Source organism: Lutra lutra, chromosome 10 (assembly GCF_902655055.1).
Source record: "Lutra lutra chromosome 10, mLutLut1.2, whole genome shotgun sequence".
NCBI classification, from domain to species: domain Eukaryota; kingdom Metazoa; phylum Chordata; class Mammalia; order Carnivora; family Mustelidae; genus Lutra; species Lutra lutra.
Window position 1 is genome coordinate 62848600 of NC_062287.1, and position 27811 is coordinate 62876410.

Below are 27811 nucleotides of genomic sequence, written 5' to 3' on the forward strand. Positions count from 1 at the left end.
ATTTTTCTGTTCAGTTAATAGAGATTTGTAAAAAGATATTCTGCAGAATGCTTCTCTGCTGGAGCCTACCTCTGAGTGTGAAGGTTTCCTACTTCACATTTCCATATCTTAAGCATGTAATTTGCATATTATATGTATATATATACACACATATATATATATATATACAGAGGCTGGCTCATTCAAATTCATAATCAATTATAAGAATGGAGTCTCCCTTATCTTAGGTGGGATACATGTCATATTTCTTCCAGACTTAATGGCAGTCTTCCCCCAGTTGCTCTCTGTTTTCTAAGCTATGTGATAAGTTGAAATAGGGTCAGGGCAGGTAATGTGGAGAAGGACACAAGTGCATACAGGCAGCAGAACATAGAGCTCCAGGTCTCTGAAGCATTTGGGGCTGGGAAGAGCTAGGAATTTAGTATGGCTGGAGCATGGTGAGAGAGAGATCATGGGAACTGAGGTTGGAGGGCTGGGGTGTGGGTGGGGCAGGAAATGCAGGTCCTTTGGATCCTTTGAGGCCATAGTAAGCACACTGGTTTTGTATCTGAGGAACACAGGAAATTTTCTGTTCTCCTTATCTCTAATTTTTTTTTCCAGAAACATGTTTTAATTTTTTTCCAATTTTTTTTTTACTGTGATAAATGCACATAACATAAAATGTACTACCTTAACTATTTTTTTTTTTTTATTTGACAGACAGAGATCACAAGTAGGCAGAGAGGCAGGCAGAGAGAGAGAGGAGGAAGCAGGCTCCCTGCCGAGCAGAGAGCCCGATGCGGGGCTCGATCCCAGGACCCTGGGATCATGACCTGAGCCGAAGGCAGAGGCTTAACCCACTGAGCCACCCAGGCGCCCCTACCTTAACTATTTTTAATGGACAGTCCAGCCATATTAACTGTATTCATGTTGTGCAACCATCATCACCATCCATCCCTAAAATTCTTTTCATCTTTCAGAATTGAAACTCTGTAAATGGTAACTTACCATGACCACTTCTCTACAGCCCTTTGCAACCACCATTTTACTTTCTTTCTTTCTCTCTCTTTTTTAAAAGGTTTATTTATTTATTTGAGAGAGAAAGAGTGAGAGGGAGTTAGCGTGTGTGAGCTATGAAAGGTGCAGAGGGAGAAGGAGACAGGCCCACCGTGGGGCTCAATCCCAGGACCCTGAGATCATGACCTGAGCCGAAACCTGAGCCACCCAGGTTTTTCTCTCTTTCTTTCTTTCTCTCTTTTTTTTAAATCTCCCCTTTTCCCCTGATTCCCTAGCCTCTGGTAACCAACACTGTACCCTCTCTTACTGTGAGGTCAGCCTTTTTTCCTTTTTATTTCCACATATAAATGAGATCATGTAATATTTGTCTTTCTGAATCTGGCTTATTCTACTTAATATATGCCTTCATGTTTCATCCACATTGTCACAAGTGGTAGGATCTCCTTTTTTAAGGCTGAATAATATTCCATGTTTTTTTTCTAGGAGATTTTGGGTTTCATTGATGTCTTTAATCCAGTTTGAGTTAATTTTTGTGAGTGGCATAAGATAGGGGTCCAATCTTATTCTTTTGCATATGACTATCCAGTTTATCTAATACCATTTATTGAACAGACTTCTTTCCCCATTGGTATTCTTGGTTCCTTTGTCAACTAATAGTTGACCATATACGCATGGGTTTATTTTCTTCCATTCTGTAAGTAGGTTGCTTTTTCATTATGTTGTTTTTGTTTTGTTTTGTTTTTCCTTTTTCATTATGTTGTTTTTTTTTACCTTTGCTGTGCCTTTGTCTCTATTCTTTCTGTCTCAGGTAGGGGAAGAAGTTTCCCTTTTCATGTTCATGGCTAAATCCTTTCTAGTCTCTGCTCTTCCTTGTTTCATAAATTGTCTTTATAAATATATTGACAATTTTTATTTAGTTATGAGTGTATGGAAATTTAATTTCTCACATAGTCTTTAATCATGGTTATTTTTACATCTTAAAACCAAGGTTTTCCTTTAACTCTCATGTGATTTTCTGATTTTTTTTAAGCTTTTATTTATTTATTTGGGAGAGAGCATTAGCTAGAGAGGACAAGCAGGGGAGCAGCAGAGGGAGAGGGAGAAGCAGACTCCCCACTGAGCTGGGAGCCTGATGTGAGACTCATCCATCCCAGGACCCTGGGATCTTGACCCCAGCCGAAGGCAGCCGCTTAACTGGCTGAGCCATTCAAGTGCCCCAGTTTTGTGATATTTTTTTTGTTTTGTTTTTTAAAATTAGAAAAATTTTTTATTAACAGGGGTACAGTCTGTGAATCACCAGAATTCTGTGATTTTTTAATAAGAAATATATATTGTCTTTGTCCCTTTCTGGCAGAGCTCTTAAAACCCTTGGAATTTCCTAAGTGATTAGGGAGAGAGGATAAGAGGTGACTTTTCTTATGTTAATGAAGTGACTTTTAAGAGCCACCTAAGGATGGGGACTGTTTGCCAGGAGGACCTACCCTGTGATTAGAGGGTTGGAGCTTTCAGTCCCACCCCCAGACCTCTGGGGAAGGGAGAGGAGCTTGAAGTTAAATAAATTGTCAATGGCCAGTGATATAATCAATCATGCCTATGTAGTGGAGCCTTCATAAACACCCAAAAGGACTGGGTTGAGAGAACTTCTGGGCTGGTGAACTGGAGGAGGTCCTGGGAAAATGAGTCACCTGAACAGGTCATGGAAGTTCTATGCCTTTTCCCCAGGCCTTGCCCTATGAGTCTTTTCTATATCGCTGTTTCTGACTTAAAACCTTTTATAATAAGTCAATGATCTAGTAAATAAAATGTTTCTTTGAGTTCTGGGGGCAGCTCTGGCAAATGAATCAAGCTCAAGGAAGGGGTTTGGGAACTTCTGATTTATAGCCAGTTTACAGGAAGTGCAGGTGACACCTGGTGGTGTTGAGACTGGCACCTGAAGTCCAAGGAGAGGGTAGTTGAAACTGCCAGTTTGTCGCCGGTACATCAGAAACACTGGTAACACCCTGGGTTTGGGCCTGGCGTCTGAGGTGTGGGGTGGGAGGCAGCCTTGTAGGACTGAGACCTTAACCTGTGGATTCTGTTCTGGGAGGATAGTGTCAGAACTGAGTTGAATTCTCAGACACGCCGGTGGAGTTGAATTGCTTGGGGATATGGGTGGAATTCCGCGCCCCACCACCACATTGTAATTGGGTCCATTTTATCTCATTTCCCTGTTTAGTTAATATCCTATTTTGTTCCGTTCCTTCATAACAAAAACAATAGCTTACATTCCCTTTTCTGCTTCATTCCTATTCATGATAGAAATCACAAGCGTCTGTTAGCCACAGAATTGACTCCCCAGAAAGGTCTATTGCTAAATGCATAAACCACTCCTAAATGGCCAAATCCAAACATGCGCTTTGTGTTGACTATTCTCTTACCTTGAGATCCTTTCCTTGTCTGACTTCCAAACCACTTTTTCTTTTCTGACCTCTGCTAGTGCTTTGCTAGCACCTCTCTCCATTCAGCTCTATATTTTGGTATTAGCCAGCGTCTTGTTTTTGGATTTATTATTATTCTAAATACTTAACTTTAATTATTTCATTCACACTCATAGTTTAAGTTACTATGTAACAACCTGTCAACTTTAAACCTGTGTCTAACCTTACTTCTTTCTTGAGTTTAAATATGTATATTTACATGTGTTTTTCTGACATTTTTCACATTAATCTATCACAGATGTCGCAAGCTCAGCATGTCCCAAACCATAATGTTTGCTTCTCAATTTATATTCCCTGTTCAATTCATAACCCTATGATCTACTCATTAATAAAAAATACAGAAATCATCCTATTTTTCTCTTCATTTCTAATATTAAGCCTGTCAGTTGTCTTCATCAGTAAGTCCCAAATCTATCACCTCATCTCAATTCCCTGTCTCAGTTTAGGTTATTATTATTATAATATTGTCAGACTACTTAAATACCTTGTTGATTCCTCCCCCTTTAAACGTCAATTCCTTGATTATTATGGAAGTCTTGTCTGTGGTAATATTTACCCCACTTCTCCTTGCATATCCTTCTTTTCTCTTACCCCTTCTACATAATGATTTAGGCGCTTGACGAGATAAAATTTTGAGTTATAAGAACTTAGCTGTACATAGAAAAAGCTTAAAGGAGTTTGTTTAGGCCATAAAAATGCCTTTCAGAAACTCAGTGGGATTAGTGCGTGGCAACGTGCCAGTTTTCCTCCGTGACCCTAATGTTTTCTGGAGCAGCCTATGAATAACAATCACAGAAGTCTCTTCCGTGCTGCATGGGGAGATAGGGCCTTTTAGTCTATTTCAACAGTTTATTTCTACTGACTGCCAGATGTTAAATCAGCCAGCTATAAAACCCTTATTCAGTGGCTCATTCATTCAGCGGGCACATATCGTGTGCATGCTTGGTGCCAGGCACTGAGGTAGATGTGGGTACGCCATGATGGCTGAAACAGCATCACGGCCTCCTTGTAGTGTAGAGTCTCTGGGTACAGACAAGCATGTCAACTAGTAACCGCACTGCAATATTACAATTACGTGTATAGACAGGATGCTAAGAGACTAATGAGGATGGTCCACTTTAATCTGATTTGGAAGGAAAGACAACTTTTGGGAAGAGGTGACACTGAGGTGAGTCTTGAAAGGTATAAGAAGAGTTTACTAACTTGACAAGGCCATGCTGTAAAGAAGGAACATGTTGAGTAAAGTCTTGAATTTAAGAAAGATCATGGATAGGAAAAAGATCACATGTAGTTTGGCTCTCTTACAATTCACAGAGCCTGTTGAGAGGCAGGAAATGAGTGTGGAAAGATATTCATGGCAAAGACTTTAATGGATTTGATATGTCAAGACAAGTTTGGGGTTTTTCCTACAGATCATGAACATGAGAAAAGATTTGTCATTTTCTGGCATTGGTTGCAGCTTTCTTTTTCCAGTTGGCAAAGTCACTTACATTTGCCCATTTGTTTTCCAACTCCCTAAATTGTGTTGTTGTCACTTCTAATACTTTCTTCCTTCTCCTTGAGAATTTTATCCCTCTTCTACAATTGGGGAGAGGCATGGGAAAGAAGGGAACTAAATGCATTTAGTTAATCTGCCATTAGAAAGTCCTCATCAGTGCTTGCTCCCAGCTCTGTATTTTGAAAAACCTCAAAAATACATAAAAGCTGGAAGAATACTGTGATGGAAACACCCATATCCCCCTTTATTCAGATTTATCAGTTGTTAGCTTTTTCCCCATAGTTGTTTTCTCTCTATTTCTATCTGTCTCTGGCCAGTTTTGCTCAATTAGAGTATAAAAAAATGGTGATCTATTTTTGCTGATCCATTTAAAAGTAGGTTGCAGATATCATGAACTACACTCCAACATACATGCATAGCATTAAGCACCTGAAGAATAAAGAAATCCTCCTATATAAGTACATTTACGTTTCACACCTAAAAAAGTAACAATAACCCAAAGGAAACAATCAATAAAACTAAAAGGCAACATATGGAATAGGAGAAGATATTTGCAAATGACATATCTGATAAAGGGTTAGTATCCAAAATATATAAAGAACCGATAAAACTCAACACTCAAAAAACAAATAATCTAGTTTAAAAATGGACAGAAGATATGAATATACATTTTTTAAAGATTTTATTTATTTATTTGACAGACAGAGATCACAAGTAGACAGAGAGGCAGGCGGAGTGGGGGAAGCAGGCTCCCCGCTGAGGAGAGAGCCCGATGCAGGGCTCAATCCCAGGATCCTAAAATCATGACCTGAGCTGAAGGCAGAGGCTTAACTCACTGAGCCACCCAGGTGCCCCATGAATATACATTTTTCTAAAGAAGACATAGAGATGGCTAACAGACACATGAAAAGATGTCCAATATCACTCATTATCAGGGAAATACAAATCAAAACTATGATGAGATACAACCTCACACCAGTTAGAATGGCTAAAATTAACAACACAGGAAATGACAGGTGTTGGTGAGGATGTGGAGAAAGAGGAACCGATAAATGGATGATTGATGATTGATGAATGATGAATGATGGAAGATTACTCAGCCATGAAAAAGAATGAAATCTTGCCAATTGCTCGAGCTAGAGAGCATTATGCTAACCAAAGTAAGTCAGTCAGAGAAAGACAAATACCATATGATTTCACTCATATGCAGAATTTAAGAAACAAAACAAATGAAGATGGGGAAAAAAGACAGGCAAACCAAGAAATAGGCTGTTAACTATAGTGAGCAAACTGATGGTCACCAGAGAGGAGGTGGGTAGGGGGATGGGTGAAATAGGTGATGGTGATTAAGGAGGACATTTGTCTTGATGAGCACCAGGTGTTGTTTGGAAGTGTTGAATCACGAAATTCTCCTCCGGAAACTAATATTACACTGTATGTTAACTAATTGGAATTTAAATAAAAACTTGAGAAAGAAAAAGGAAAAAAAACCAAACAACTCATAACATCATCTGCTGCTATTGAGTCCACATTCAACTGTCCCCAACTGTCACCAAATGTCTTTTTAACTGTCTTTGTTTAGATATAGGATCTAGTCAAAACTAACATAATGCTTCTGGTTGCTATGTCTCTTCAGTCATTTTAAATCTAAAGCAGCCCTCCTGACTTCCTGATGTTTGTAGGAAGTCCACATTTGGATTAGGCTGACTATTTCCTCATGGTGTCATTAAGCTTTTTCTAATATTCCCTGAATTTCCTGCCATCTAAAAGGCAGATCTGAACTTGATTTGATTCCTATTAAATATCACTGGCCAGAACATTTCCTCATTGCTCTCTTCTTACTGCATTGCATTGGGAGGTATGCAAAGTCAGGTTGTCTCTGTTAGGGTCCGTAATCAAAGGAGCAAGACTGATACAAAGTGAAGGTCAAACAAAGCTTTATTTTGTGCCAAGCATCGAGAATCAAACCAACAGGTCAGGGCCGTTTCTTACAAAGAGGCAACCCCTCTCAGCCTCACAGACTAACTTTTATAGAGGTGTTGAGCCTGGCTATACACAGGTGGCCAATGAGATTGCAATACACAGAGAAAACTGCACAGTCATGCTAGGTCACACACGGGTGGCCAATTGAATTTCAATTTACCCTAGTAGATATATGCGTGCCCCACTTAGTGGATGTCTTCACCTGGCCTGACCCGCCCTTGTATCTGGGCTTTGCAAGTAAGTTCCTCTGGGCGGGGTAAGGACAATCTAAGTTCACTGCATAAACACAAAATGGCTCCCTCTGGCTAAGTAGGTCCTTACAGTCTCCATCTTCATTCTAAGTTTGAAAACATGATTAAACCAACAAACACTGGATGTCTCTGTCATAAACCAACAGTTTGCCTTTGAATTAGTAGGTGATCAGGGGATGGGGGTGTTTCTTTTAGACAATGTGAATGTCATTTTCCCCAGTCATTTTTCACCTAATCATTCTAGAAACAATTTACAGTCCTTGTCCGAATTAATTATGAAATTGTGTTTGCAGGTGGTGATTTTCTAATTTTGTCAGTCCTTCTACAGTTACTAGTATTCTTCACTAAAGGAGAGCTTTTTCTTTTTACCTTAGCTATGTATTAAACTCAGAATTTATTTTAATATTCTTTTTTTTTATTAAAAATCAATTGTTACTAACATTATCATTATTTTTCATTCTCATATTGTCTAAAATTTGAACAGTGGAGGTCTCTTCAAGTTAGCTCCTATGTCCTTTTTAGTATGACTCTATTAGTCGTTGAGTGCTCTTTTACTTTTTTATAGTTTAAGATATCCCAGATCCAACTTGTGTTTTTCCTGTACTAGTCTTGGAGTTCTCCATTTGTCCAAGGAGCCTTTGTTCCTTGTAGTAGGCAAAGGTATTTGGAACCCAAAATCTGTATACTGAGAATGTTTGGTGCTCTTTGGAAGACTATTACTTATAGGTACTTTTAGGCGACAGAGCTAGAAAAAAAAAAAGTGTGTGTGTGTGTGTGGATTCAATTCATACTAATATTCTCCATTAAGATTTAACCTCTCAAACATTTTATTTATTTGTTTATATCATACTTATGTCTCTTTTTCCTTAACATGAAAATCTTCGCACCTACATATTCTCTTTCAATATACAAAATACATAAAACTGTTTCAGAATTACAATACTAATATTATTACTAATAGTAAAATATTATAAATTATTCAGGATTTCTTTCTGAGCTCATTTTGTCCTCAGAATAGATGCCACTGGAGATGTAAAGCCACAGCATGGTATTCAAAATTATTTGAAAAAATTCTGTTTTCCCATGTCATATCATCAATTTCATATATACCTAGCTTTATCTCCTTATCTTTATGTTTGTTTGTAGGTGTTTTCTTTTAAAACCTTGTTATTTAATTTTATATTTTGAATATATAAAGCCTTTACATTATTCCAAAATCAGAACTATATGATAATGTATAGTCAGATAAAGATAAATTATGTGAAAGGGTATATTCAGATAAAGGTAAACTTAGACACCAGCTCCTAACCTTATCTCCTCTACCCTACTCCCACATACACTATGTAACTGTAGGAGGCAACCACTCAATTTAGGTAATCACAGTCAGGTTCTGATTTATCCTTGTGTTTCTTTTTGCAAAAGTGAGCATATATTTATACTCTTATTTTCTCTTCTTTCTTATACAAAAGGTAGCATTCTCTCCATATACTTTTTTTGTGACTTTTTCTACTTAACTATGGAAATTAAAATGGAAGTTATCCATATCAGTTTGTAGAAATCTTTCTAATTATTTTTATAGCAACATAGTATTTTATTACCTGGATGTAATTTGTTGAACCATGTTTGTGACAGGAATTTGTGTTGTCCCACATCTCAGTGGACTTACTATTATGAAAATGCTGCAGTGAATAACCTCGTGCCTATGCTGTATTATTTTTGCAGAGATGTATCTTGGGTAAATTCTAGAACTGTAATTGCTCAAATGCTTAAATATTTTTTAAGTCTTTCCAACAGGGAGCTAATCAACTTTTAAATATCTAAACTTAATACCTAACTACCTTTGTTTAATTTTGATGCCTGTTTATAAATAACAGTTTAAAAAAATCTTCAAACATTAACCTAAAATGGATCACAGACCTAAAAGTAAAACACAGAACTATAAAACTCCTAGAAGGTAACATAGCAGAAAACCTAGGTGGCCTTGGATGTGGCAATGACTTTAGGTACAACCCCAAATATACAATCTTTGAAAGACATAACCAATAGTCTGAATTTCAGTAAAATTAAAAACTTCATTCCTGCAAAAGACAATGTCAAGAGAATGAGGGACAAGCCGCAGACTGGGAGTTAAGGATTTGCAAAAGATACATTTGATAAAGAACAGTTACCCAAAATATACATGGAACTCATAAAACTCAGCAATAAGAAAACAACTTGATTTAAAAAGTGGGTCAAAGACCTTAATAGACACCTCATCAAAAAAGATATACAGATGGCAAATAAGCATATCAAGAAACATTCCACATCATATCTCATCCAGGAAATGCAAATTAATACAACAGTGAGATACCAGTACACACAGATTAAAATAGCCAAAATTTGGAACACTGACAACAGCAAATGTTGGCCAGCATCTGAACAAAGAAGCTCTCTCTCTCTCTTTTTTATTTTTTTAAATAGCTTTTATATTTATTACATGGTTTGGGGCGCCTGGGTGGTTCAGCGGGTTAAATCCTCTGCCTTCGGCTCAGGTCATGATCTCAGGGTCCTGGGATGGAGCCCCACATCAGGCTCTCTGCTCAGCGGGGAGCCTGCTTCCCCCCTCCCCCCGCCTGCCTCTCCGCCTACTTGTAATCTCTGTCTGTCAAATAAATAAACAAATAAATAAAATATTTATATTTATTACATGGTGGAATGACATTTTGGATATATTGGCTAAATAAAATGCATTATTAAATCATTTCATCTGTCTTCTTACTTTTTAATTAAGTTTTTATTTTACTTCTAGTATAGTTAACATATATTGTTATATTAGTTTTAGGCATATGATATAGTGATTCAACAATTCTATACATTACTCAGTGCTCATCATGATAAGTATGTTCTTTAATTCCCATCACCAGTTTCACCCTTCCCTCCCATCCACCTCCACTCTGGTAACCATAAGTTTGTTCTCTGTAGTTAAGAGTCTGTTTTCTTGGCTTCTCTCTCTCTCTTTTCCCCCTAAGATCGCTTGTTTTGTTTCATAAATTCCACATGTGACTGAAATCTTATGGTATTTGTCTTTCTCTGACTGACTTATTTTGGTTAATATTATACTTTCTAGCTCCATCCTTTGTTGCGGCCGGCGCGACAAATCAACCAGGGAAACGTGAGGGTAAAAGGATGGTGAAAAGAAATTAAGAGACAAAGAGATGGGGGCAGGAGGGACACTGAGGAGGATGTCCAACAGTGCCGATTTTATTCCACATCTTACAATCATTTATAAGGCAGACCACAATAGAAGGAGTAATACATCAGTACCTAGTCAGATGACCGCAAGTTTCTATAACAAGTTTACATTAACTACAAGCAAACCTCTTGATGCCAGGTAGTCTCGGCTAAAGCCATTAGCAAGACAATCAACCAGGGAGTGGGTTATGGGAGGTACAGGAACGACAAGGACCAACTAAGAATTCATGACCCTGACCACATTGTTCCCTTCTGTAGGGAGAGTGTGTGGGAAGTCATGTAGGCGAGCGCACGACACATAGCACAGACCCTTTTCTCAGTGTTACTCAACTTTCCTGTCCTTAACCTAGTCAAGGTGTCCGGACTTTGAAGGAGACACAAGTCAGGGCCTGGTTTGATCCTCGACTCCAACCATGCCGTGGCCTCCAACAATCCTTGTCATTGGAAATGACTAGATTTTGTCCTTTTTTATAGCTGAGTAATATTCTGGGGTGTGTGTGTGTGTGTGTGTGTGTGTGTGTGTGTGTGTGTGTGTATCTCAAATCTTCTTCTTTTTTTAAAAGATTTTATTTATTTATTTGACAGACAGAGATCACAAGTATGCAGAGAGGCAAGCAGAGAGAGGAGGAAGTGGGCTCCCTGCTGAGCAAAGAGCCTGACACGGGGCTCAATCCCAGGACCCTAAGACCATGACCTGAGCCGAAGGCAGAGTCTTTAACCCACTGAGACACCCAGGGGCCCCAATCTTCTTTATCCATTCATCTATCGATGGACACTTGGGCTGCTTCCATAATTTGGCTATTTGAACTCTAATTCATTGCTGGGGGGAATGCAAAATGGTACAGCTATTTGGAAGGTAGTTCGGTGGTTTCTTACAAAACTAATCATACTCTTACCCTAAGATCCAACAGTCACATTCTTTGTTATTTTCCCAAAGGAGCTGAAAACACATCCACACAAAAACATGCACAAAGCTGTTTATAACAGCTTTATTCATAACTGCCAAAACTTGGAAGCAAATAACATGTCCTTCAGTAGGTAAATGGACAAAGAAACTGGTACATCTAGACAATGGAATATTATTAAGTGCTAAAAACAAATGAACAATCAAGTTATGAAAATACATGGGGGAACTTTACATCCATATGAGTAAGTGAAAGAAGCCAGTCTGAAAAGGCTCTCTACTGTATGATTCCATGTATATGCCAGTCTGGAAAGACAAAACTATGGAGACAGTAAAAATATGAGTAGTTGCCAAGGGTTGGGAATGAATAGGCAGAGCACAGAGGATTTGAGGGCAGTGAAAATTCTTGGTATGATATCATAATGTTGGGGGCATGTCATTATAATATTTGTCTACACCCTTAGGATGTACAACATCAAGACTTTAATGTAAACTATAGACTTTGGGTGACAATGATTTGTCAATGTGACAATGTGACAATGAGTTGTAACAGATGTATTACTCTGGCAGAGGATTTTGACAGTGGGACACTATGCATGAATGGAGGCAGGGTCTATATGGGAAATCCCTGTCCTTTCCTACTTTTGCTGTGAATCTTAAATTGCTCTAAAAAATAGCCTTAATTTAAAAAAAAAATCTTTGCATGACCTGGAGAACTAGAGTTTTGTTTTATTTTGATTTACTGTTTAGCTCTTTTTCCTTTACTGCTCTGATACATACCTACATCTAGTTTTCCTTGTGATTTCTCAATGATCTTAAAACCTTTATGGAGCACTATAGTTGCTGAAGTGTATTTTGTACTTCACAATTGTCTCTCTCTTTTAAAGATTTTATTTATTTATTTATTTGACAGAGAGAGAGAGAGAGAGACAGCCCAAGAAGGGAGAAGGTCAGAGGGAGAAGCAGACTCCCCACTGAGCAGGGAGCCCAATGCAGGATTTGATCCCGGGACTCCAGGATCATGACCTGAGCCGAAGGCAGATGCTTAATGGACTGAGCCACACAGGCATCCCACAATTGTCTCTTGTTAGCCCACCCATGTTAAGATGTTAGCCATTTATCTTTTCAGTGTGTACCTCTTCGTAAAACCAGCTCAATCAATCAATCACAGTATTCACCAGAGGCATGGTATTTTCTGTTACTGTGGTTTGGGAAATGTTTTTCTTCTCCCTTCAAAGAGAACAGCAACTTAGCAAGATAATTGATCTGTGGTGAGAAAACATATCCCATAAGTGTTCTATAAGTATTCTCCCAGATTCTTTGGTCCTCTAATCTTTAAGTTATGAAAGTAAACATCTTCTTTTCTTCCCACCTTTGAATGTTAGGTCTCTTCTCATCCTAGCTGCATGTAGTTCAAGTTCTTTGAATTTGTAATCTGAAATATTAGGTAACATATTGGTAACTCTCATCTTTCTTTGATGCTGATGATAGAAGACATATTAAATCTCTCGCAAACTCTAGGATATATGGGTTGTGTGTGTGGGGGTGTTTTATTTATCTATTTTAAAATTTTTATTGTGTTGTTAGTCACTATACAATACATCATTAGTTTTGCTGTAATGTTCCAAGATTCATTGTTTACATATAACACCCAGTACTCCATCTAATACGTGCCCTCCTTAATACCCATCACTGGGCTCACCCATTCCCTCAACCCCTTCCCCTCTAAAACCCTCAGTCATGGTTTTTGTTTTTGTTTTTGTTTTTGTCTTAAATCAATTCAAGAAAATTGTAAATTGTTATAGGTCAGTTTCTTAGTTTCATGATTGTGGTTTATTTTAAATTTTCCCACATTTCCTTGAATAATGCAATTATGCACAAAATAGATTAGATCTGTGATAGGCTTCAGGTTATATTTGCCCCCCATTGTGTATGGTTAACATCCATTCTAGCTGTGATGTTCATTTTGATTGGTTAGTATCCATACCATACAGGTGTAAAATACATTTACTATCTCCCATCTCCCTAGTGTGATATCACAACACTAGTCAATAGGCCAGTGCCAGTCCCTGATGAAATTTGCATGTATTGGGTGCCTTGGTAGCTCGGTTGGTTGGGTGACTGCCTTCGGCTCAGGTCATGGTCCTAGAGTCCTGGGATCGAGTTCCGCATCGGACTCCCTAATCCTTGCGGAGTCTGCTTCTCTCTCTGACCTTCTCCCTTCTCATGTTCTCTCTCTCTCTCTCTCTCTCTCTCTCTCTCTCTCAAATAAATAAATGGAATCTTTAAAAAAAAGAAAAAAGAAAAAAATTTGCATGTATCTCTGGCTAATTGGAAATATGGGGACAATAAAATTAGTTTGTAATATAGATAAGTGTATTCAATTTACAAAACTATTAGGGTGTGTCACTCCTAAAGTTTTGGTTACAGAATGCTTGTCCTTTTGTGAAAAAATGGTAACTTAAAAAGAAAATATTATTACCTGGCTTAATAGAAAGGTGCCAATGCTATGTCAGTCCTTGAAATTTTAAAAAGGAGGAAAAATTCAATTTATGAAATTCAAAAGTCTGGGAACACTAATCTTTATCATTGCCTTTAAATTAATGTCCAGGCCTGTGAGTTGTTCTTCACTCTGTCTGAATCCTTTCTCTAGGATTGATATTTAAGATATAACTTCATCTTTGGAGTTACTGAGTCTTTTTGCCTTCCTTTTTGCAAAAGGTTTTATATTTCTTCCTTTTTTCACTTTAATCCTAAACATTCAATTCTTGTATGCTTTCGTAATTGATGTTGTCTACTTTATATTCTTCTGATTGCAAAGGTCTAGGGGCATATCAACGGTAATAAAGAGAATCTAGTAATAAACGAGATTTTTCTGGCTCTAGTCCTCACCTACTATTACACATTTCCCACTCTGCAAATTCTCCTTCTGTTGTTTCCTGAAGTCTCTAGTGAGCATCTCACATGTGTGCATTAATCAGTCTTTTGGGTCTACTGATTGCATGTACCTCTGTAGCCCGCATTGCTAATAAAGGTGCTTTGTCATCATCAGTGACACCAAAGCTCACTCTTGTGAATATGATGTCTGGCCAGTAGTGCTGTGTTCTCTTACTCCCATAAATGAGGGCAATAAATACTCGAAAGACTGAAACAATGTTTTATTATCTGTAGCTAATAACTGCATATTAGAAAATTTCCAACAATTGGCAAAGAGTAATTGCCTAAATTTTTTAATGGAGAAGGCATGTCAATTGCCAAATAAAAATCAATAATATTCTAATGTATTAATACTAAATGGAAAATCTAAACAAGAAAAGCCCTTCTTCAATATACACACACATGCACACATACACACAGTACACACACACACACGCACAAACACGTAAAGAAGTTGGAATAAAGTAACAATATATACTGTATAATGGAAATAATAAAACCTTGATAAACATAAACAAAATTTTTTAGCAAATATAGCAAGCCGGTTAATAGGAGAAAAAACATCTGTTAGTTCTGGCTGCAGTTCTAGGATCTAGAGCTGGAAGAGGAAAACAGGAGAGCCTGGCAAATAGTCTAAAATAATAGAATCAAAGTAATGGGGAGAAAAACACAGCACCTTGCAGGGAACACAGGCCAGAAACCAAGGAACTGAAAGGAGGTAACCAATAATAAAAAGAAAAGGAAGGGAAAAAGAACAAAATTCAAGGCCAAAGGTCTGCATTAAAGCATATTTAAAAAAGCAAGAGAATAGACTGGGGTGAAGGAAGGGCACGCATGGGGTGGTAAGGCAGAGCTTGAAGAGTTTCCCATAAAAATGGATTCAAATCCTCTTTCATATGCCGTTAGTGGTCACATCCACAGGTGTTACAAATGCCAAACTGATCAGATAATTTTCCAACAGTTAACTTAAAAGTTATGTACAATTCTGATTAGCACTCCAACAGAATTTGAGCTTAAAAAACAACAAAATGCTTCTAAATTTCACATGAAAAACGAACAAATCCCACAATCACAAAACTTAGAAAGAGCAGTGAAAGGCCCATTCCACCACGGATTAGAAATGCTTGGCTTCCAATGCTACCAAGGAATATAAGAAATATTTGGGACAGATTAGAACTCTTAAAACTGTGTAATGAAACAATCAGTGTCACAGAAGAACTGAGAAAAGACCATTTATTAAACTACAAGTTGACTGCTGGATAATGATTTGAGAAACCAAAAATTCAGATCCAACACATACTAAATTTATATCTCTCACCAAAACGAACCCTACTCTGACACTTTGACCCCGGACCCTCTCTTCCTCCCTTGTGATCTCTATACCCTGCCTCTCATACAAGATTCTGAGCTTCTTGAAGAATTGATGTAAAATGTACCAAACATATAACAGAAATATAAGTAAAGAAAACATTTAAAATCAGCTGTCTAGATATTTCTATTTGTAAGGGAAAGAGATATGTGTGTGTATGTGTGTTAATATTCCTTTGCTTTTCTATGCCTAGGGAGAAAAAAGGAAAATGTGGAAGAAATCACAAATATGTTTATTGCTGGAGAGTAAGGATTACTCTAGGATAGTGGTTTTCCATTTATTTTATTTTTTTGTCTTTTGACTATTTTATAGCCTTAAAAATTATTGAGGACCCCATGGATCTTTGTTTATGTGACTTATATCTATAGAAATTTACTGTATCAGAAGTAAAAACTAAGAACTTAAAAGAAATTCCTATTATTTCAAATGATAACACTAAGCCCATTACATGTTCAAACATAAATACTATGTTTACATAGAAAAATAATCATATTTTCCAAAATGTAAAAATATTAGGGAGAAGAGTAACATTGTTTTGCCTTTTTGTAATTCTCCTTAATGTCTGGCTAAATAGAGACAGCTGGATTCTTATTCTGCTTCTGAATTTAATCTGGTGTACTGCACACTCTTGAGAGAATCAGAGTACAAGAGGAAAATAAAATCTAGTATTATTATGAAAATAGTTTTGACCCAGATCCCCCAACAACACTTCAGGAAATACTTTTCTAGAAGAGGAGAGAAAGGTTTTTGTTTTCACCAGAGATTTTTTTGTGTTTTGTAGATCTCTAAGCCTTATCTTTTAAATAGGAAAAATAATACTGCTTTATAGACTCTTTGTGATAAATATGTATAATGTGCTTAGAAAATAAGCACATCTCAGGCAAGTAATAAATAATAGATGTTATTATAATAGTAATTTGTTATGATGATGGTAAATGCAAAGCCAGGATAAAAACTTCTAACTTTAAATCCAGTACTTTTTTTCACTGAGGCCACTTATGGCTTAGAGGCTGTACAGAGTTGCAAAGGCTTAGTAGGGCCTCTGAAGAGAAAGGAGGCCAGAGAAAGCATGAGTAGTGAAAGGGAACCAATGCAATCTTTAATCAACTCAGGTCCCTGTCTATGAAGGACCCACAAGAGCATCTACCTGGAGTAGTATTGGGCACAGCCCAAAAAGGGTGATGGGGATGGTAGTCCCAGAAATGAAGGGTGATACCATGATGTTGAGAAGTGGAGCAGACTGGTCTGAGTACAACAAGCATGGGGCCATGATAAGGCCAGGATACTTGCCCCAAATTTCACCTGCTCCCCAAATTCTCAATGCTCTGGTCAATTGGGGTCAATAAGGCTGGTTTTGGACAATGGAAGAAGAAGGGATAACTAATTTAATATATACATTGTGAACTGGCAGTAAAGAAGCATGAAGGATATTTATTTGATAGGAGTATAAAAGAATCTAATAGAGGAAATGAAAAAAAAATCACAGGAGATAAAAATGGAAAATTTTGCAATCAGATGAATGTGAGTCTTTAGACTAAAAAATATACTCCTAGGGGTGTCTTTGTGGCTCAGTTGGTTAAGCATCTGCCTTCTGTTCAGATCATGATCACAGGGTTCTGGGATGGAGTCCCACATCAGGCTCCCTGCTCAGTGGGAAGTCTGCTTCTCCCTCTCCTTCTGCCCCTAACCCCTCTTGTGTGTGTGCACACGCACTCTCTCTTTCAAATAAACAAAATATGGGGCACCTGGGTGGCTCAGTGAGTTAAAGCCTCTGCCTTCAGCTCAGGTCGTGATCCCAGGGTCCTGGGATCGAGCCCCGCGTTGGGCTCTCTGCTGAGTGGGGGAAACTGCTTCCTCCTCTCTCTCTCTCTGCCTCCTCTCTGTCTACTTGTGATCTCTCTCTGTCAAATAAATAAATAAAATCTTTTTAAAAAATAAATAAAAATAAAAAATAAACAAAAATTAAAAGTGTATTCCTGGGACCAAACAGAGTACAGATCATGTGCCCCATCTATCCATTTCACAGTGAACCTGCAAAGCATCAGAATGAAAGGAAATCTTTAATACTGTTAGAGGAAAAATAAAGATTACATAGAAAACAGCAACAATTGATAGCTGACTTCTTGGTGACAATAAATGGCAAAAGATAAAAGAGTAATATTGAATGACAAGCTATTAATCAAGACTGAGACAAAAATATTTTCAGCTTTTTTTTTTTTTTTTTGAGGAGAGGAGGGGCAGAGGTAGAGAGAGAATCTTAAGCAGGCTCCACATGCAGCATGGAGCCTGACTTGGGACTTGATCTCATGACCCTGAGTTCAAGACCCCATCCCTATGCTTAATCAGCTGAGCCACCCAGGCAACTTTTAGCTTTTCTTTAACAAGACCCAAGGTTAGAGGGAAAGAATAGGTGTATATGTGCATGTGCTGAATGTCACCTGAGGCTCTGCCCCCAGGCTCTATAGGCAGGACACTCAGCAGGGAGCTGGCCAGAGAGTCTCTCTCTTTGGTCTCCCTCTACCCCTACCTGCCACCCTCCACTTTCTCTCTCTCTCTCTCAAATAAATAAATATGTCTTAAACAAACAAACAAAAAAGGTAAAAAGAAAACAGCCTACAAAATCAAAAGGTGAAAATTTATTACAGATGCTGTTACATTTCTAGAACAGATAGTTATAAAGTCTTTGTACTGAATGTTTTTGGAGAGGTAAAGGAAGACAAACGTCTCATTATAAAAATAAAAATAAGTTGTGTTCCAAATGGTCAAAAATAAAAACATTTTAAAAGAACAATTAAAATACCTTGGAAACGAAGAGTACAGTGATTAAAGTAAGAAGCTAAAATATTAATATAAACTCAGTATAAATTCTTAAAAAGAGAAATGGCTATTTGAAGAAATAAATTTGAAAATCATCCAAAACACAGCCCAGAGAGACAGAGATTTAGAAAGTATATTTGTGTAACTAAGAGATGAGACAATCAGAATAGGATACCTGCTTTTGCCATTTCTATTTAACGCTACACTTGGAGATTCTAGTCAGAGCAGTTAGGTAAGAAACAGAAATAAAAAGCATGCAGTTTGGAAAAGAAGAAGTAAAACTATCTCTTTGCAGATGGCATGATCTTGTATATTAAAAGTCTTAACCATACACCCCAAAGGTATTAGAACTAATAAATGAGTTCAGCAAGTTTGCAAGATACAATATACAAAACTCAACTGTATTTCTATACACTAGCAATGAAAAATCTGAAAATGAAATTAAGAAAACAATCCCATTCACAATAGCATGAAAGAGATACAATACTTCAGGAATAAATATAACAAAAGAAGTATAAGAGTTGTCCACTGAAAGCTACATAACATCATAAGACCATGTGGTATTGGCCTATGATAGACACACAGATCAATGGAATAGAATTAGAAGTCCAGAAGTAAAGTCATACATCTACAGTCAGTTGATGTTCAACAAGGGTAGCAAGATCATTTAATAGGGGGAAAGCAGTCTTTTTAAGCTGGACAACTGAATTGTTAACACATAAAAGAATGAATTTGGACCCCATCCTTTAAACCATATACAAAAAAGTTAACTCAATCAATCAAACACCTAAACACCTAAAGACCTAAGAACAAAAACTGTAAAACTCTTAGAAGGAAACATAGCAGTAAATTTTGGTGATGTTTTCTTAGATAGGACACCTAAGGCACAAGCAACCAAGGATAAAATAGATAAATGAGAGTTTACCAAAATTAAGAATTTTTGAAGGGCACTACAAAAAATTGAGAGGACAAACCACAGAATGGGAGAAGATATTTGCAAACCGTATTTATTATGGTAAGGGTCTGGTATCGGTCATATGGAAGTAAATGAGAATAACGTTGGCATTGGATTTGTCTTCAGCATCACAGAATGCAAGAAGACATCATTCTAATTGGGAATATGTTAGAGGCATTCCCTTTTAAAGGAGACACAGAAGAAATGCTATGTGTTCTCACGAAGAAGAAAAATAATTCCAAATTCATCTATTGATTCAGTGTAATTTCAATGAAAATAACTACAGAGCACTTTTACAGAATTTACTAAGCTAATTTGAAAATTTTTATGGAGAAAGTATGGGCCAAAAATAGAAAATCAATTTTGCAGAAAAAGACCAGCGGAAAGGTATGACTTACCATTATGAGATTACCTTATGTCCAAATGCTTTCCAGACAGAAAGAGGAATAAACATTTGTAATTAGTTTATTTTCCAGTTTATTAATCATATGAATCTGGAATTCATTTAAATATTAATAACATCCTACTGAATATTTACACAGCATGTACATAAACTGATAAATCAAATTTGAGCACTAAACAGATTAAATTTCCCCAAACATTTAAATGTTGATTGCAAATTTAATCAAACACTTCTAAACCTTTAATTAGAGTCCCTTTGAATGTATCAGAATCTCTTAAGTGCTCTAAAATTTCAAAAAGCTGTCAAAATTAACATGAAGTATAATTATTATGCTGCTGATCAGATAGTCACCAGAAAATCCATGTATAAAGTGCTTAACCAGGGTTTTATTTTTTAATTTATTTTAATTTTTTTATTATGTTCAGTTAGCCACCATATAGTACATCATTAGTTTTTGATGTAGTGTTCAGTGATTCATTAGTTACATATAACACCCAGTCCTCATTACAACATTTTCCCTCCTTAATACCCATCACCCTGTTACCCAATCCTCCCACCACCCTGCTCTGAAACCCACCGATTGTTTCTCTGGGTCCATAGTTTCTCATGGTTCATCTCCCTCTCTGATTTCTCCCCCTTCAGATTTCCTTCCCTTCCCCTACGGTCCTCCGTGCTATTGCTTATGTTCCACATATGAGTGAAACCATATGATAATTGTCTTTCTCTGCTTGACTTACTTCACTTAACATAATCGCCTCCAGTTCCATCCATGTCAATGCAAATTGGTTGGTATTCATCTTTCTGATGGCTGAGTAGTATTCCATTGTATATATGTACCACATGTTTATCCATTCATCTGTTGAAGGGCATCTCAGCCCCTTCCACAGTTTGGCTATTGTGGACACTATGAACATTGGGGTGCACGTGCTCTTTCTTTTCACTACATCTGTATCTTTGGGGCAAATACCTAGTAGTGCAATTGCTGGGTCGTAGAGCAGCTCTATTTTTTTTTTTATTATGATATAATGTATTATTTGTTTCAGGGGTACAGGTCTGTGATTCATTAATCTTACACAATTCACAGCACTCACCATAGCACATACGCTCCCCAATGTCCATCACCCAGCCACCCCACCCATTCACCCCCTTCCCTTCCAGCAACCCACAGTTTGTTTCCTGAGATTAAGAGTCTCTTATGGTTTGTCTCCCTCTCTAGTTTCATCTTATTTCATTTTTCCCTTCCTTCCACTACAATCCTCTATTTCTCAAATTCTTCATATCAGTGATCACTTGATAATTGTCTGTCTCTGATTGAATTATTTCGCTAAGCATAATACCCTCTAGTTCCCTCCACATTGTTGCAAATGGCAAGATTTCGGGGGGTTTTGATGGCTGCATAGTATTCCATTTGTGTGTGTGTGTGTGTGTGTGTGTGTGTGTGTGTGTGTATACATATATATATGTATATATATACCACATCTTCTTTTTTTTTTAATTTTATTTATTTATTTAACAGACAGAGATCACAAGTAGGCTGAGAGAGAGGCATGCTGAGAGAGAGAGAGAGAGGAGGAAGCAGTCTCCCTGCCGAGCAGAGAGCCTGATGCGGGGCTCCATCCCAGGACCCCGGGATTATGACCTGAGGCGAAGGCAAAGGCTTTAACCCACTGAGCCACCCAGGCGCCCCTATACCACATCTTCTTTATCCATTCATTTGTTGATGGACATCTAGGCTCTTTCTATAGTTTAGCTATTGTGGACATTGCTGGGTAGCTCTATTTTTAATACCTTGAGGAACCTCCATACTGTTTTCAGAGTGGCTGCACCAGCTTGCATGCCCATCAACAGTGTAAGAGGGTTCCCCTTTTTCTACATCCTTGTCAATATTTATTATTTCCTGTTTTGTTAATTTTTGCCTTCTAACTGCTATAAGGTAGTAGCTCATTGTTTAAACCAAGGTTTTAAAGTTATTTCTTTATTATCTTCATCTTTATACTTCTTTCTTTTTTTTTAAGATTTTATTTATTTATTTGACAGAGAGATCACAAGTAGGCAGAGAGGAAGGTGGGGGGAGGGGGGAAGCAGGCTCCCCGCTGAGCAGAGAGCCCAACCAGGGGCTCAATCCCAGGACCCTGAGATCATGACCTGAGCTGAAGGCAGAGGCTTAACCCACTGAGCCACTCTGGTGCCCTTTTATACTTATTTCTTACTAGAGTTACCTTGAAGATGAAGTTCAGCAGTTTTTTACTTTTATACGTTCCTAAAATTTCATTAGTTTTTCAGACCCCAAAGAAAAGAGGTGCTATATGAGAACATGAGATTTCAGGGTCGGGGTCTGGTTTCCCTTATAGCTGGTGAGGATACATGAAGTTGAGTCCTTTATTTATTTATTTATTTTTTTTTCAGCCTAACAGTATTCATTATTTTTGCACCACACCCAGTGCTCCATGCAATCCGTGCCCTCTACAATACCCGCCACCTGGTGCCCCCAACCTCCCACCCCCCACCCCTTCAAAATTCAGTTGAGTCCTTTATAATAAAACTTTCCTTCTTACAATGTGAGACTCTTCCATTCTCCAACTATCATATTGATACTAATTTGTGACACTTGGTATCTTTGCCAGAAATGATAGACATGTATTTATTATTCATTATACTTTTCTATATTTTTATGATTCACAAATTTTAAAAATTCAAAATGTGCAAATGTATATGAAGAAATGAGTGTCTCCTATAGACTATCTATAGATAGTCCTATAGACTTTTTTCTATAACAATGAAAATAAAATGCACATATGTACATACCCAAAAATATAAATATTAGATGTTGTATAACATAAATGAAATATAAAGTTAAAATTACTTACTATAGAAGTGTGTTGAAATATTAAATATCTTCATTAAATAATCATACAACATACATACTTTTCCATGACTCAGTATTATTCCATGCTAGTACACACAAAACTCTGTATTTTAATGCTTATCATGTGTGAATATTTCTACAAGTGATTTAATTAATGTCTTTCAGATCAGCAGTGTTGTTGCATCTAATCTTTTAGCTCTTACAAATACTGTTCCAGTGAACAACGTGGTACTTCTAATTGTACACAATTGTGAGTATTTCTATAATTTAGACGAGTGCTGTTCCTAAATCTTCTTAGAAATAAGAGTAAGTCTTTCAATAGAAATATTCTGTGTCTGTTCTGCCTGGTACTGCAGCCTCTACATGTGGCCATTCAGTACTGGAAATGTGCTTAGAGGGACCAGGGAACTGAATTTTTAAATTTTATCTTAATACACAATGAGTTAAACCAAACTTCAGGACAGATACCGGGTACTGTGGCCCTGTAAGAGTCCTCAGTTTTAAGTAAAGAATTTCCTTTAGGCTGTTCCTGTGTTTGAAAATCCAGTGACTCCCCATGGAGGAGGGAATTCAGACTGTTTGGGAACTGGCAACAATGTGAAGTCCTTGCATGGAGGCAAAAAGAGCAGCACTGAGGCGTGGAGGGCTGTGTTTTTGGAGATACCCGGCTCTTTCATCCTAATAATAATTGTAAAGTGGTGTGTTCATGGCTTGCTATCTGATCCAGTAGAACTGCATTCTTCTCTTCTGCTAATTAAGGGAAATTGTGTTTGACATTCTGGTGAGAATGAAAATTAAACCAAGCCTGAGATTTAGGACATCTCTTCTTGTGATCAGTGAAACTATCTGTAACATTAAAACTTGGGCCAGAGGGCATGAAACCAAGCCTGAGATTTAGGACATCTCTTCTTGTGATCAGTGAAACTGTCTGTAACATTAAAACTTGGGCCAGAGGGCATGAAGTGAGGCTTAGTACTGAGCCCCAACACCTTAAATTACTCCTAAAAGCAGAGCAGTGCAGGCCACGTTGCTCAGGCGCTGAGGGTGTTCTATCAGCCAGATCCCACCAGGAAACACCAGCGCATGGAAACGGTTTTACCCCTGAGGGCTGCATGGAGGAAGCCAACAAGAGATGGGAAATGCCACTATGGCCAGCAGGAAGCTGGGACAACCCCTAGATGTGAAGAGACTAGGAAAGGATGGGGGGAAAATCATCCTGTGAGGGTGTTAAAAGGTACAAGAAGGAAGGGTGCCCCCTTCCACCATTATTTCTTGGTTTTCCAAAACCATGTATTCTCTGAAAGAAAGGGCATAATATATGCTTATATAAGTAAGAAAAATACATAAAATTTTATTTATATAAATAAAAATAAACATGTAAATATAGTTATACATAAATGTGTTTGTATATAATTTTATATTTAAATACATTTTTACTTAATATACAGATGTGTTTGTGTGTGTATGTATCTCTTATCAATTTATATATTATTATAATATATATAATTATAATTTATATATTATCTATATTATAGATCTAGTTATATATCTACATCTTATCTATTTATCTTTCTATATACACATATACACATGTTTAAGGCATATACCACATCTTATCTGTATGTCTATATCTGAATACATACAAACACCTGTCTATAAAGTTAAAAAAGGTATTAAAATACAAATTTGTGTATAAAAACATTTACATATAATTATATTAACATATAATTATATTCATATTACATATAATATATAATAGATATAAAATATATAATTATATTCATATTGACATAAACTTATATTTATATGTGTTTAAGACATGTATCACATCCCATTGGATAGCACTGTACTTCACAGAATATCGTTCCCTGACTCTGCCCTTATTGAGCCTCTCCAGGCTATTTGGTGCCCCAGTCAGCCCAGCTGCTTCTAGGAAATTCTATGGTTAGAGCCCATTGCTGCAGTTCTTTTGCTGCAAAATATATTCCCTGGTTGGAGACGATATCATGGAGGATGACCTGGCAGTGAATAAGATGTTCCGACATCCACAAATGGTATGGCGAAAATCCTGGGAAAAGAAACACAGATTTGGACCCAGAATTTGAGTCTGTGACTATGAGGAGAAATCTCTGCCTGCCCCATGATGGAAGGAAAATTGAAACAATTAAAAACATGTGTTACTGGGGCGCCTGGGCGGCTTAGTGGGTTAAAGCCTCTGCCTTCGGCTCAGGTCATGATCCCAGGGTCCTGGGATCGAGCCCCACATCGGGCTCTTTGCTCAGTGGGAGCCTCCTCCTCCTCTCTCTGCCTGCCTCTCTGCCTACTTGTGATTTCTCTCTGTCAAATAAATAAATAAACTCTTTAAAAAAAAAAAAAAAAAACATGTGTTACTGGGGCAAAACCAAACAACAATGAAAAGAATATAACCCCAGTTCTGGAATTAAGTGCACAAGGGGGAATTTATGTCTATAAAGGTAGCTTTTTAAGTCAATAGGGAAAACAAATGTTAATATATAAAAATTGAGACAATTAGCTAGCCATGAAAAAAAAAATCTGGATTCCTGCCTCATTTACTATATCAAAATAAATTCTTGCTGAAACCATAAAATACTAAAGCACTGATGAATATTTTTATAATCTTGGGGTGGGAAATTAGGTCTTTCCTAATTTAAACTTTAGGTCAGTTTATCTCAGTATTAGAAAACATAATAGGAAAGATTGGTAAACTTGACTAAAGAGTGAAACTTCTTTGTAAAATAAAAACCATAAAATGTTGAAAGGTAGAAGACAAATTGGAAAATTATTTGCAAAATATTAGACAAAGAATCAATATCCCAGATGAATAGAGAGCTCTTAAAAATCAATAGGGAATGGGGCGCCTGGGTGGCTCAGTGGGTTAAAGCCTCTGCCTTCGGCTCAGGTCATGATCCCAGGGTCCTGGGATCGAGCCCCGCATCGGGCTCTCTGGTCAGCAGGGAGCCTGCTTCCTCCTCTCTCTCTCTCTCTCTCTGCCTGCCTCTCTGCCTACCTGTGATCTCTGTCTGTCAAATAAATAAATAAAATCTTTAAAAAAAATCTTAAAAAAAAATCAATAGGGAAAATATTTAATGTTTTAATGGGAAAAATGGGCAAAACACTCTGAGGCAAGTTACCAAAGAAACACAGAAGACCTATGTATGAAAAATGTTTAACCTTGAATAATCAAAGAAATGCTAGTAAAATGTGGATATGTGAATAGGCTTTTCCCTCTATCAGACAAAGATTACAATTCTTGACAAACTCGACAAACTCAAATTTGCAGTTTTGAGGGGCAGCAAATCTTCTCCTGCAATGTTGTTGAGGGTGTGGAACTGTCCCACCACCCCAGGACAGTCGTACAGCAGTATATATTGAAATGTAGAATATTTCCAGCTGTAGCACACTTCCGGGAATTTACCCTAAGGAGATGAATGCACATTACTGCTCTATTTACAATATTGAAATTGTGAGGCAACCTTAATGCCCATCAATAATGGACTGAGAAAGTAAATTATGGTGTAGGAATTTCATACAGCTCTTAAAAGTGGACTCTGTATTTATTGACTGGAAAGATCTTGTTGAATGAAAAATGAAGGTTTCAGAAGACGGGCCATGTAAAATTATAAGAGATTCATATGCCTACTTATGAATAGAGAGGTGCTAGTAAGAATGTTCGCCCTCTCTGCTCCCCCTAAAGAAAAGTAAAAAAAAAAAAAAAAAAAAAAGCTTCATGTTTAAAAAGAAGTCCAATGCCACAGAAATGTAAAAATAAAAGGTGAAAGAGCTTGTCCCACTGCTTCCACATAACCCCTGCCTCCAGGGATTTGCAGTGTTAACAAATCGAGTTCTACCTAACCTTAACGTCTTAGAACCCGTACCTACCCTTATGCTAACATGGGTGGATATAGAGATACAATATTTAGAAATAGACGTCCTGCTACTTTTAAATGTATTTCATGGAAGTATTGTTTGCATCCATAAAAGTGCACCTGCCGCAACTGTACATCTCTGTGAATTTTCACCACCTGAATGTGCCAGAGCAGCCAGCGCCCAGAGGAGACAACACACTACCACCGCACGTTACCGAACCCTTTTCCAATCCCTACTCTGAGTGTGCTCACTTGTAACAGGAGAGCATCACGGGGCTAGTTTTGTATTTTACATAAATGTAGCAGGAGTAGCAGAGATGATGTCTGCGTGTGTTTGTGTGGCTTCGTTTGCTCAGTGTCCTACCGCTGAGACTGGCCATGTTGCTGCATGTGGTAGTAGACCATTTAGGCTCATTGCTGTCTAGTGTTCCATGGTGGGACTGTGCTTTGACATATTTATCCCGTGCACTTTTCATGGGCTTCTGGAGAGGGTTCTGTTTATAGGGCTGCTGTGAACATTCTGCGTATGCATTTCTATTGACTCTAAACCAAGGGGTAGAATTAACGGGTCATAGAATATAGTATTCAGCTCTGGTGTACACTTCGAAGACATTTCCTGAAGTCCATTTGCATCCCTTATGATGGTTAATTTTATGGGCCAACTTCTCTAGGCCACAGTATCCAGATATTTGGTGAAATGTTATTCTAGAGGTTTCTGCGAGAGTGTAGTTTACATGAGACGAACATTCAAATCAGTAGACTTTGAGTAAAGAAGATTACCCTCTGTAATGCAGAGGGCCCTCATCCAATACCTGAAGGCCTGACCTACTTGGAGGAAGAGGGAATTTTGTTAGCAGGCAGCCTTCACCCTGGAAATGCAGCTCTTCCTTGGGTCTCCAGCCTGCTGGCCCACCCTGCAGATTCTGGCCTTGCCAGCCTCCACAATTGCATGAGCCAATTCCTTAAAATAAGTCTATCTCTCTATTTACCCATCTGGTTGTTCCCATGTCTCTGGAGAACTCTAATACACCCCTGCCAGCCAGTATTTGAGAATTGTTTTTCCCCCTCCCCAGACTTCCTAAATGGGGTGTTTCCTGTCTGTGATTCTACCTGGCTGGTGAGGGTAGTACCACCTGTTTTGCAGCATACTCTGGACAACATTTCACATCAAGATATTTGGCCTTTATTTGACTTTAATGGCTCTACAGCTTACATAGTATGATATATATCATTTTTT